At 41.1% G+C, this 13865-nt stretch overlaps 1 protein-coding gene across 1 annotated transcript in view; it reads left to right on the top strand.

The window, feature by feature from the left end:
• The first annotated feature begins 2773 nt into the window (after nucleotides 1-2773).
• Nucleotides 2774-13865, top strand: part of LOC135474986 (uncharacterized) — a 78314-nt gene continuing 67222 nt past the window's right edge. The window contains exon 1 of the mRNA XM_064754704.1: nucleotides 2774-2888. The gene's annotated coding sequence lies outside the window, so the exon portion shown is untranslated. The remainder of the gene's footprint in view (nucleotides 2889-13865) is intronic.

A 13865-nucleotide genomic window follows, 5' to 3' on the forward strand; every position in this document is an offset into this window, starting at 1 on the left:
ATCAGTTCGATCAATTAAGGACATTTTGGAGAGGACTCTTCCTGTAGGGGTATAATGAACCGTTGTTAAAACATCTGGTAATCTTTATTATCAGGTAGCAATTATTACACACTGTATACCAGGTAGATGAAATTAATGATTAAGTGTTTTGTCTTTTTCATAATTGACGCCTGCATACAACACCTGTTCAAGTAAGTGACACCTGGATAATGACCACGTTTACCAGCATTCCGTATTTCCCGGACGTAGGCCTACATATGAGTTGAGTGAGTGAGTGCATTTTCCCACCTTCGAACATACAGCGGGACAATATTATGCGGAAAATGACTACAAAACAACAGCATTGTGGAATGACTGACGTAAGCAAAGGCTATATATAGTTTTCAAATACAAGTTTAACAGAGGTGGGCTACAGGTAATTAAGGGTTAATAATCCGGGGCAAACTAATTTACGACAGAATATGTTAAAGTGCATAACATAAGGAATGTGTCATAAAGATACAAAAGAATAGTTAAAAAGTAAATGTTAATAAAATATTGTATTAAACGTCAAGGTACTGCTGATGTGACTTTTAAACCTCATCCATTTATTCATTCATTCAATCATTCCAGGGCTCCTTGCCATCAGTTAACAGGCTATTCAGACATAAGAGACCTGGCGGGTCGATCAACGAGTTGGTCAGAAGAGGATAAGGGTTAGTCAGTACTGATTGCATGGGTGCCTCGTCTAAGCAATTCTCTAACCAGTAAATCCGCTTTGTCAGTAGGTCATTAATGCCCTTCAGCCCGACCATCAATCAATTCTTCAGTCAGGAACCATTGTTTCTGGCAGTCAGTCAGTCAGCCAATCAATCAATCAGTCAGTCAGCAAGTCAGCCAGTTAGTACCTCAATCAGGCTGTCAATTAGGCCAGCCTGACATCCTGTCAACCAGCCACCCGGGTGTAAACCAGTCAGAGGCACAACCATTTATATTTAATGCGGCAATCAGTCAGTCAGCAGTCAGCCAGTCAGCAAGTCAGTCAGTCAGGACGTCAACCAGTCTGTCAGTCAGACCAGCCTGACAATCCTGTCAACCAGTCAGTCACAGGCACAACCATTTATATTTAATGCGGCAATCAGTCAGTCAGCAGTCAGCCAGTCAGCAAGTCAGTCAGTCAGGACGTCAACCAGTCTGTCAGTGAGACCAGCCTGACAATCCGTCAACCAGCCAGTCACAGGCACAACCATTTATATTTAATGCGGCAATCAGTCAGTCAGCAGTCAGCCAGTCAGCAAGTCAGTCAGTCAGGACGTCAACCAGTCTGTCAGTGAGACCAGCCTGACAATCCGTCAACCAGCCAGTCACAGGCACAACCATTTATATTTAATGCGGCAATCAGTCAGTCAGCAGTCAGCCAGTCAGCAAGTCAGTCCGTCAGGACGTCAACCAGTCTGTCAGTCAGACCAGCCTGACAATCTTGTCAACCAGCCAGTCACAGGCATAACCATTTATATCTAATGCGGTAAATAGCCAGCCAGTATATAGTACAGTCAGTCAGATAACCAAACTTTTAACCATGTGTCAGTCATGCAATTAGTAAATTACACATTGGTCAGGTATTCATTATTCCATCATTCTTTCACCCCATCGCTGGGCCAGTCTGCATCCGACAGTCGATTCATGAGGCCCTCGGTCTGGTGTTGTGAGAGGTAAGTCACAAGATTCGGAACGTCACCCAGGTCATTCTCTTCATGGGACAAAATCCATCAAAATGGCTGGACGACCGGAGTAAATATTCTCTGTAATATCACCATGTCAGTGATCTACCGTGTCGATTTAACTGTTCACATCAAGCCACTTTATTTCAAAAGCCTCAATACCCACCCCTAATCCCACCCGCATGCACGCAAGCCCCACCAGGCATCCACCTGCCTTCCCATGCATGCCGACAAGCAGTTGTGCTCTTAAAGTATAAGTTGTCGAATGCAAAATGTAATTTGAGGTACTGGGAATGTAAATCTGAAAGAAAAGACAGAAGAAGAAAGTCTACATTCGCGGCAATTCACCTTGGCCTAGTTTTTCATGCAGGAAGGCGAGTTCAGTCTTTCTACTTCGTCACTAGTTAGTTGGTGTGTCAAAAGTTTGAAAAAAGTGCGACTCGGTCATGTAAGATAAAAGTGTACCGGGAAGGCGACAGGGTCACTGGCTACGACAGGGGTAGAGCTGTAAGTAGGCCTACACCGGCCCAGGTGGGATACAAGTATTTACATGAGAAAACAGCGTACAGCCGGGACGAATTGTGAGTGTGTACCGATACTAGGGCCGCTGAGAGTACACTGACCACTGATAGAGTGGAAAGGACAGCCTTACACGACTGTATTTGTATCGTACCTGGTTGCTATACTTTAGGGCAAGCCCCCTGAGGTTCCAGGTTAAGTGTGTCGCACAGGTACATGCATCCGGGGGTGAGTGACTAAGTAACACGGACACAGGCCTGATCTACTATACAAAAAGTGTTTTAAAACTTTCTTCTCTAGCATTATATACCCAGAAACAAAAAACGCGCCACAAGCAGTGAAGTGTGCAAGCTCTGGTTGTGTACATGCCTTTAAGCTACATATGTTGCTTAGTGTTGTCCGAGTATAGGTGATGCGTGTATACGCTATTGGTCTTGATTAATATATAGATGGGCCCCTATAGTAGGCTAACCAACAAACACGTGCGTCTTCGGCATATGTACCGACATACAGATCAATGGTGGGAAACGCAACTTCCCTGACGTTTATTTCATCCGAATCGTTGTGGTTACGGGACTGCCATATGGACATACACCTGTAAATGCATCGGGAACTGACTTATACGGACGAGCATTTATAGCTGACACATTAAACATCTGTATTTCTCAGGTAAGTGTCTTGTTCCATATTTAACTTCGCTCATTCGTATTCATTAGCAAGTAACGCTTTATGGGTGTTTTGTTGTGAGCAGTGCTCTTTTTTTGTGGCAGATAGGCCTACAAATGTGCATATACGGCAATATATCTTACATATGTATGTGGCATAGACTTTATTGTAGAATAGGCCCATGGATGGAAGTTTGTATTACGGGCCTGAATTAATATAAAATGACTAGTGGCCAGACAAGTTTACTCAGTGAATGTACCTATATCTTTTCACCTGAAGGCCTAAACAGTTTACCTGCTAGCTTCATGGAGACACCGGAGTAAACCTATTTTATGTACATATGAATTAAGAGCAAGCTGTTGTAAACAGGCGCTACTTGTATTTTACCACACACACAGCCTTTTCGTGAGAACTCTGTAGATTGCAGCTAGATGCATACATGTAACCTTTGATGTTCAAGCATTCGCCTTTAATCGATACAGTGTTTATTCCGGATGGGGTTTTCGTGTAAAGAAAGGTATATAAAATGCCGAGCTGATAATGTATATATAATACACACGTGTATAGTTTGGTGATGTAGGCCCTACGCGAAAATAAAACTAAGGATGTGGCTTAGCGCTAAGGATGCTGCAATATTTCAACCATATCGATCGTGGCGATCTGAAGAATGAAGTATACAGATGTTAGATGGTTATAGGCTAAAGTTGTCGATGAAATCTTCAATTAACAGCTTTGTAAATTTAAACATACCACGTACCTGTACCATATACAGCTGACATGAGTCTATATTACTGTCCACTTAAGACTGTTGATTTATTTAACTAATCCCGTATAGTGACAGGTATCGTGTACAGTAGGTAAGTAGAAAACCCAAAGTGAAATATATCGATAACAGATGGCATTGTTCAGTTGTTGTTGTTAAGTACTGCCCGTATACATACGCCAACGATGTGAACTACTTTCCTATCAGAGGTTATTCTTTGCCAAGATACCACTGTTTTAACTTGTAAAATATTACCTATATACATACACTGACGATGTGAACAACTTTCCTATCAGAGGTTATTCTTTGCCAAGATACCACTGTTTAAACTTGTAAAATATTACCTATATACATACACTGACGATGTAAAGAACTTTCCCCTCTGAAGTTATTCAAACAGTTGGGTGGACTGCAAAGGCAGTGATGAGACAGGCCTACTTTAACAGGAACATGTAAGAAGGATTAAAATTATGTTGACTCGCACTGGTTCATTGACTAATGACTGACAAACTGACTGAGAGAATCGTGTGATTTGCCTCTTAAAACACCCATCTAATGCGTAGCCTCAGTTACTGGTAGGCGGATTCACTGACAAGTATGGCTGTGATGAAACATTAGCTATGGATGGATAACTTAGCCGAAGTTGGATTAACAGACTGTGGGTTTTCATGAAGGCCGCCATGTTAGCTGTGTAGACAAAATACAATGTATGCATTCAATTTGGAGGCATCGAGTATCTGAAACCATCGTTTAACGATTCATTTGAACTGTCAAGTCTGAACTGACTTGAGAATTCAACTATACTATACATATTTCGGACCACTGTTAACCAGGCGATACATACGGGATTTCCATTTTACAATACTAGCTATATATGATATCCCTTGTACTTTCCGTTTTACAATACTAGCTATATATGATATCCCTTGTACTTTCCGTTTTACAATACTAGCTATATATGATATCCCTTGTACTATAGAAAAATATCAAGTGTTAATCTGTATTCTATATTCTTGAGTATGGCGTAAAACACCAGTCAAATAAATATATTACATATTGGTCTTCCAGCAACCTGCGGATGGTCGTATATATACATACATCCTGTTCGAATTACAAAGTTGGGTTAGAGAATATATGGCGATCGCATCCCGATAAATATGCACATGCAAAGTCAAATGAAATAGGACTTGCTCAGGTTTTAACACTGTACATATCGGGCTCAACCAATCATGTCGGCCTTTATAGGCCAGTCTTCCTCATTTGCGCTGAGTGAACAAACACCGTAACCACACGTTCATAGGCTGATTTGCATGGGTTCTTTTTTTGGCAGAAATATAGTGCTTGTGAAGGTTACGGACGTATTCTCCCATTTACAGTTTTTGCCTTTTCAAGATCACTACCGCCCTATACGTACATATACACGTAGGCGTAGTGCTGATGTTGACTTAAAATACACTGCATTAAGCCAAAAATGTGTCTGCTTTCATTCAGGAGAGCTATTCTTTTGTCAAGCTAAGTGAATCATTATATATACATGTACACGTATATAAACACTTAATATCCCTTGAGGATATCAGACTGTCTGATCCTAGTGATGCGCCACTAAGCAGGCTTCTATTTGCCATGCGACCAATGATGAAGATGATTATGATGACCGAGGAAAATAGGTCTTAAGAAACAGGATTGAAATCTCGGATGTAGTCGTTAATTGCAGTATATACGTCCACATTAATGATGATTAATAATTTTAAGCGTACAAAGAAAACAGACCTACAGCACAAAATCTTGAATCTTCTCATCAGTCTGAACACAAAGCTTTATTACATTATATCATTCATGCGTTGCCGTCGTTATATCATACGGTTAACCATATTAATACTGATATTGTTGCCAGAACGTTCCCTTATTCAGTTTCGTCCTTCACAGCATAAACAACTCTATATAAACACCTATTGTTATAAGTATTTGTGATCAAAAATGAACGTGGTAACTACACTTTATGACGGATTATTTATTAAACCGAGTGACCACAAGTCTAAACAAGATGTCGGTAAAAGGAATTTATGGCCCAAGGTGTGTGCGTCTGGAGCGGGCTGATGTGGTAATATATAATGTAGGCCTGCTATAAACATAGTGTAGGTCTATATTAACAACTACTTTAGATCTCAGTGTACATGGGCAGATTAAATCCATGCTGTATTTCTAGTCAAAGGGCAAATGATTATTTTTACTCGACATGTGTAACTGTTTAGGTGTCGACGCTCGCCGACAAGACTGTCACATTCACATAGATATAAATATGATAAGGCATGTAAGAGAGTGGTCGGGGTCGGTCATCGTGTCAGTATTGGGAAGGAGCTGACATATACAGGTATACAAATGGATATCGTCCCTAAATGTCATTATAGACAACCCTCGGTCGCTGATAAGTACAGGCTTCTCATCAGCCATTGGGATATGTAAAGTTGAGGTTCTTGTTCACATCACGTGGAAGAGGATATGACATCAGTTTATTGAAGAATCGACTTTTTACAAAATTTTGGAGAAGCGTGTCCACAACAAACAGTAGACAGTAATATCAACTTTACTACACCCAAACCAGTGACATCGGAGCTGGCTGATTTGTGATTTTAGTTGAAGTAAATCGTGAGCAACATTAAACACAAACACTTGACGTGACGTTTTGTAAGGCATCGGCATTCTGCAAAATTCAATCACAAAGCGGAAACCAACTCTGTGCGCAGTCATGCTGGTTTATTACGCATGCATGCAAGTTAATAATGACGAGATTATTAATACGACGATCTATGCATTAATCAGCTTAAACTCTTAACAGCTACACGAGATAACTGATTTCATTCATGTGACAAATAACCCCAGAGAGCTCCGAGCCTGATAACAGAAGTAAGTATCTCGGTATCTGATTCTAATTCATAAGAAGTCAGAAAACTATGTTAAACCTCACCTATATAACACTCCTTTGATGCAGCCTATTCATTGTTTCCTGTTTTCCACCTTTTTAGCGGGAAGGTGGTTAGGGTTGTGGTTTAATCTGATGAATGACACATGTATTAGTAAGACTGCTGCAGGCATCTCCCACATTATGTGACATGTATATATAACTCCAGGTCAAATACAGCAGATAGATAACTCATGTTACACACTCTTATAACCTGCCGAGCAATCAACTAAAAGAAAAGAAATCATGACAGTCCATTACATTGCGTGTTTTGAGGGTAGCTGATACAAGTGCCATATCTACTTTTGTTAGAAGCGACACTGAAGACCTCATTGTTTTATCATGGTCCCTGAAAAATACACTTCCCTAGGGCAGAGTATAGAGATGTCCAGTCCTCCATTAACACTTGACTATCTGTCGTCTTCCTATCGAAAGGTTTACTATCAGGATTATAAGGAGTATAACATAGTTTTGTAGTTTTGGGATTCACCACCGTAATCTGCAAACGACACTTGGCGAATGGTTATCGAGCTAATCTGCACAGCCAATTCCACAAAAGCATGTATTTTCAGCCAACACCTCGATATATCACACACACACAAGGGCCTGGATTTCGGTCAAGATGGCCTGCATGCGAATATATTCATTCGTTATTTCGTTTTCGTATAACTTACGTATGTTTATTATTTTTTCCGTCTGTCTGCACAAGTCTCTTATAGAGGGGCTGTGACATGAATCTAAGTGGCGTTGAACGAGTTTCAGTGATATATGGCACAGAGGAATATAAGCTGTAAATCTGACATGAAAATGACAAATTACCTAAACTTTGCAATGTGCTAGTTTCCTCCGCCAGACGGGATTATAGTCTTGCAAGCATTAAGTTGTCTGCCACGATAATCCTACACATAAAGTTATGTACGAATTCGAATGAAATTTTGTGCCCAAGTAATTGGTTCTTGTGGCCATGCAGTGTATTAAATTTTGGTGCTGATGCCATTGAATCGGAAGGATTATTAAGAGGTAGGACAGAAATGTATAGTATGCAACCCCTTTGTCTGTAGTGATCGGGGGGATTGGTAGGTTTTACCTGGGTGGAGGTTTACACTCTTGGAGCTTTAAATCTGCTGTGACTTAGGAGCAACCAAAATATAAGTTACACGTAAGATTAGACTATAACTGTAACAAAAAGGTCTTCAGAAAAATAAGTTATCACAGCAGACAGGTTACTGGAAATTTTACAACTCTGAGAGTAAAGCTGACAACATATGCGGATAAGCGTGAATCCGTCTCTATTTTGCTCTACCGATTTTACTTTTTTCATCAAGCAGACCAGAACTGGTAAAAAAAAACAGCCTGAGGACAGATATCTTGAGAAAACATTGTGTACAAAACGTTTTTTACTTTTATAATTACAAGAAAGAAAAAGATACATTTTTTAAGTTTCTTTATTTTAAGCCTATATCAGAATAGCATTGACGTATAATTCGTTTCAGAGCCAGAAGCTGGTTCTGGGGGTCAGAATTATGTTGGCTTGCCTACAGGGATCGCTTATAGCTGTGGAAGACAAGAAAGGCCCGCATAGGAAGATAGGTATACTGACTGGCCCGGTGTCAGTATGATCAGATTATAGGTGGGGCGTCATGCCTGGTGTTTTCATGCTACAAGAAGACACCGTCATGATATGATCAAAACATTACTGAAGGCAGCATTAAACACTACCGTAATCAAACAAACAGCATATAGCACCATCGTTTTGCAACATCATCGCTTCTAATCATCATGTAATACCATTCCACACTGTATACATGTAAATCGCGTCTTCGGTTCGTAAAAATATTACTACCATTTCATTCCACAGTACCATTGCTTAGCAACATACAAAGCGCCATCAGTTCGCAGATCATAGACCGGACAACATACATATTAACGTCATCCCTTCGCAAAATCACAGGTCGGACCAACAGCCGTTTTACAACATGCATAATTAGCGTCATCGCTTCGCATAATCAGGCCCTACCTACGACCGCTACACGTCATGCATCTTCGCAGCGTCATGCATCTTCGCAGGATCAATCTCTTCGCCATATACTGTGGTATCATCATATCCTATATAGAGAGTATTCTGGCATTATATAACAGCATTGCCAATGTAAACATTTCGTATATCCTTGACATAAATGATGCTTTCGATCAAAGAAATCTTACTTAAACACCTGAGAACGGGAGATGGCGCATTTGCCCAGGCCTGCTTCCGGTTGGCGTTATGGCAACTGTGCTATAGGTGAACCTATACGAGTTCCGTTGACGTAGGCGTAAATCTAAAAAATAAGTAGATGACAAACCAACGCAAAGATTTTGATCGGGGCTTGTCCGGCTAGGATAACTATAGCAATAGCCACTTTCACTGAGCTGTTTTGATAAAATTAAAGTTCAGCTTTAATGCCTGTATATACGGGTGTCGGAGTTTTTGTGTGTAGGCCAAAGATGAAACATTTAGTCAATTTTTAAACACACAATTTCATTTATTTACGCACCGGTACTCATTTATTTATTTGATTGGTATTTTTGCCGTACTCAAGAATATTTCACTTATACGACGGCGGCAAGCATTATGGTGGAAGGAAACCGAGCAGAGCCCAGGGAAATCCCACGACCATCTGCATGTTGCTGGGAGATCTCCCCACGTAGGGCCAAAGAGGAAGCTAGCATGAGCTGGACAAACTCAGAGTGAAAGCATTGGTGAGAGACTTCTGGTTATTGCGCCGCGATACTTGGCACGCTAAATACCTCGGCCACGGAACCCCTGAAATATTGAAATATATATATATATATATATTGAAAGAAAATGTCAATAGTCTGAAAAAAAAACTATATGACGTTTTTATCCACGATTTCCTACATTGCTCTGTGTATGTAATAAATGCTGTGCCTACCATACGAAACGGACTTGCGTGGACACCGTTATGCAGCTCTACTTTTAATAACCCGGCAAACCAAAGAGTTTGAAATCGCCACAGTTACCTAGTTTTTCACTACCTTTCACCTTGCCGATTGTTGTGTTAACACGGATACGCAACTTTATCACGTCCCTACCCCCAGTCTTCATGACCTACAGGACGTGCCCACAGCTGACAGCAGCAGACACTGACAGCGTGTGGGATATGTGGGGCATGACGGTTATAGCTTGAGAACGTCACCAACTTGGACCAGGCCCTTGAAAAGCAGCTTGTTGTGAGGAGACTAAGCGAGAATTAAATGTACGTTTGTTTTGAGTTTGTTTTGTTTGAACGAGCTAGAGACTGTTGGATTCATTAAGCTGCGACAGAAGTGTATGTGAGAAGACGTGGGAAGGAGTGGCCCTGGCATCACCTTGTCGCTCCATAGTTCATACTTTCCTATTCGTTCAACCAAAGATATACATTTATTAATGTGGAGTTTATTGGACTGGTAAATATATCATGCTCAAGGAAAGTAAATAATGCATATAAAAAAAACATCTGAGCTCGTACAGTATAACACCAACATATAGTTGATTGCCCCTTTCCTGGATGAACCCAGTTCATGCTGACTTCCTCTCCGGCCTTACGTGGGAAGGTCTTTCAGCAACCTGCGGATGGTCGTGGGTTTCCACCGAGCTTTGCTGCCATAATGCTGGTCGCCGTCGTATAAGTGAAAATATTCTTGTGTTCGGCGTAAAACACTAATCAAATAAATAAATAAATTTCCTGGATGAATTTGCCAACAACAGAAGTTTCCAAAATCCGCGCCTGTGTCCTATTTATACATCCTCTATCCTTTCATGTTCAGTTTAGTTCTGCATCGACCTTCATTATACCTAAGACCTGTCTGTAAGATCTGTCCCTAAATCTACACAACTGCCCCACCATCTATCCCCATTTATCCCTAAATCCACACTTCTAAGTCCGAGTCGGTAAATAAAAGTTCATAAGTTAATCCATGGATAGGGCTTCCTCCATGAAATCATCTGTGTTACATCCATGTTCCTAGATGAAATCATCTGTTCTACATCCATGTTCCTCAATGAATCATTCGTCCTATATCCATGTTCCTAAATGAAATCATCTGTCCTACATCCATATTCCTAAATGGAAACATCTGTCCTAAATACATGTTCTTGAATAAAATCATCAGTCCTATAGGCCCATGTCCCTAAAATAAATCATCTGTCCTCTGTATATGTTCCTCTATTAAATCACCTGTCCTACATCCATGTTCCTAAATAATTGTCTCTCCAACGTCCATGTTCCTAAATCAATTATCTCCCCAACGTTCATGTTCCTAAATGAAATCATCTGACCTATGTCCAATGTTCCAAATGAAAAAATCTGACCTCTCTCCATGTTGTAATGGAAATCATCTGCCCCACGTCCGTGTACTAAATGAAATCATCTGCCCCACGTCCGTGTCCTAAATGAAATCATCTGCCCCACGTCCGTGTCCTAAATGAAATCATCTGCCCCACGTCCGTGTCCTAATGAAATCATCTGTCCCACGTCCATGTCCTAAATGAAATCATCTGAACTACGTCCATGTCCTAAATGAAATCATCTGTCCCTACGTCCATGTCCTAAATGAAATCATCTGTCCCACGTCCATGTCCTAAATGGAATCATCTGCCCCACGTCCGTGTCCTAAATGAAATCATCTGTCCCACGTCCATGTCCTAAATGAAATCATCTGAACTACGTCCGTGTCCTAAATGAAATCATCTGCCCCACGTCCGTGTCCTAAATGAAATCATCTGCCCCACGTCCATGCCCTAAATGAAATCATCTGTCCTACGTCCGTGTCCTAAATGAAATCATCTGCCCCACGTCCATGTCCTAAATGAAATCATCTGCCCCACGTCCATGTCCTAAATGAAATCATCTGCCCCACGTCCATGCCCTAAATGAAATCATCTGTCCTACATCCATGCCCTAAATGAAATCATCTGCCCCACGTCCATGCCCTAAATGAAATCATCTGTCCTACGTCCGTGTCCTAAATGAAATCATCTGCCCCACGTCCATGTCCTAAATGAAATCATCTGCCCCACGTCCATGTCCTAAATGAAATCATCTGCCCCACGTCCATGCCCTAAATGAAATCATCTGTCCTACATCCATGCCCTAAATGAAATCATCTGCCCCACGTCCATGCCCTAAATGAAATCATCTGTCCTACGTCCATGCCCTAAATGAAATCATCTGCCCCACGTCCGTGTCCTAAATGAAATCATTTGAACTATGTCCCTGTTCTATATGAAATCATCTGTCCTACGTCCATGTCCTAAATGAAATCATCTGAACTACGTTCGTATTCTAAATGAAATCATCTGCCCCACGTCCATGTCCTAAATGAAATCATCTGAACTACGTCCCGTGTTCTAAATGAAATCATCTGTCCTACGTCCATGTCCTAAATGAAATCATCTGAACTACATCCGTGTTCTAAATGAAATCATCTGTCCTAGGTTTTTTTCTAAATGAAATAATCTGTCCCACGCCCATGTTCTAAATGAAATCATTTGTCCTATGCCCATGTCCTAATGAAATCATCTGTCCTACGTCCATGTTTTCAATGAAATCATTTGTCCTACGTCCGTGTTCTAAATGAAATCCTCTATCCCACGCCCATGTCCTAAATGAAATCATCTGCCCCACGTCCATGTCCTAAATGAAATCATCTGAACTACGTCCGTGTTCTAAATGAAATCATCTGCCCCACGTCCATGCCCTAAATGAAATCATCTGTCCTACGTCCGTGTCCTAAATGAAATCATCTGCCCCACGTCCATGTCCTAAATGAAATCATCTGCCCCACGTCCATGTCCTAAATGAAATCATCTGCCCCACGTCCATGCCCTAAATGAAATCATCTGTCCTACATCCATGCCCTAAATGAAATCATCTGCCCCACGTCCATGCCCTAAATGAAATCATCTGTCCTACGTCCGTGTCCTAAATGAAATCATCTGCCCCACGTCCATGTCCTAAATGAAATCATCTGCCCCACGTCCATGTCCTAAATGAAATCATCTGCCCCACGTCCATGCCCTAAATGAAATCATCTGTCCTACATCCATGCCCTAAATGAAATCATCTGCCCCACGTCCATGCCCTAAATGAAATCATCTGTCCTACGTCCATGTCCTAAATGAAATCATCTGCCCCACGTCCGTGTCCTAAATGAAATCATTTGAACTATGTCCCTGTTCTAAATGAAATCATCTGTCCTACGTCCATGTCCTAAATGAAATCATCTGAACTACGTTCGTATTCTAAATGAAATCATCTGCCCCACGTCCATGTCCTAAATGAAATCATCTGAACTACGTCCGTGTTCTAAATGAAATCATCTGTCCTACGTCCATGTCCTAAATGAAATCATCTGAACTACATCCGTGTTCTAAATGAAATCATCTGTCCTAGGTTTTTTCTAAATGAAATAATCTGTCCCACGCCCATGTTCTAAATGAAATCATTTGTCCTATGCCCATGTCCTAATGAAATCATCTGTCCTACGTCCATGTTTTAAATGAAATCATTTGTCCTACGTCCGTGTTCTAAATGAAATCCTCTATCCCACGCCCATGTCCTAAATGAAATCATCTGCCCCACGTTCATGTCCTAAATGAAATCATCTGAACTACGTCCGTGTTCTAAATGAAATCATCTGCCCCACGTCCATGTCCTAAATGAAATCATCTGACGTACGTCCATGTCCTAAATAAAATCTTCTGTACTACGTCCATGTTCTAATGGAAATCATCTGTCCTACGTCCATGTCCTAAATGAAATCATCTGTCCTACGTGAATGGCCTAATTGAAATCATCTGTCCTACGTGAATGTCCTAAATGAAATCATCTGTCCTAGGTTTTTTCTAAATGAAGCCATCTGTCCCGTGTCCATGTTCCTAAGCGAATTTCACTTATTTATTTGATCTACGTTTCAAGCCGTTCTCAAGAATATTTCATTTTTTCGACGGCGGCCATCTTCATAGTGGTAGGGAACCTGGCAGAGCCCGGGACTTCGCACGTACGACCGGCGAGGAAGCCAGTCATGACTGCATTGGTGTGTTCCTCTATGAAGCCATTTGTCCTGTGTCCATTTTCATGAATGAAAATATGTATCCCACATTGTACGTCTTTGCCTTTAAATAAAATATTTTCGTCGCCGGTTTCGCTACTTGAAACCATGTGTCCTACCAGTTCATGCTCCTCAGTTAAATCCCTGAGTCCTATACGTTCATATT

This window comes from Liolophura sinensis, chromosome 9 (genome assembly GCF_032854445.1).
Source record: "Liolophura sinensis isolate JHLJ2023 chromosome 9, CUHK_Ljap_v2, whole genome shotgun sequence".
Lineage (NCBI taxonomy): Eukaryota > Metazoa > Mollusca > Polyplacophora > Chitonida > Chitonidae > Liolophura > Liolophura sinensis.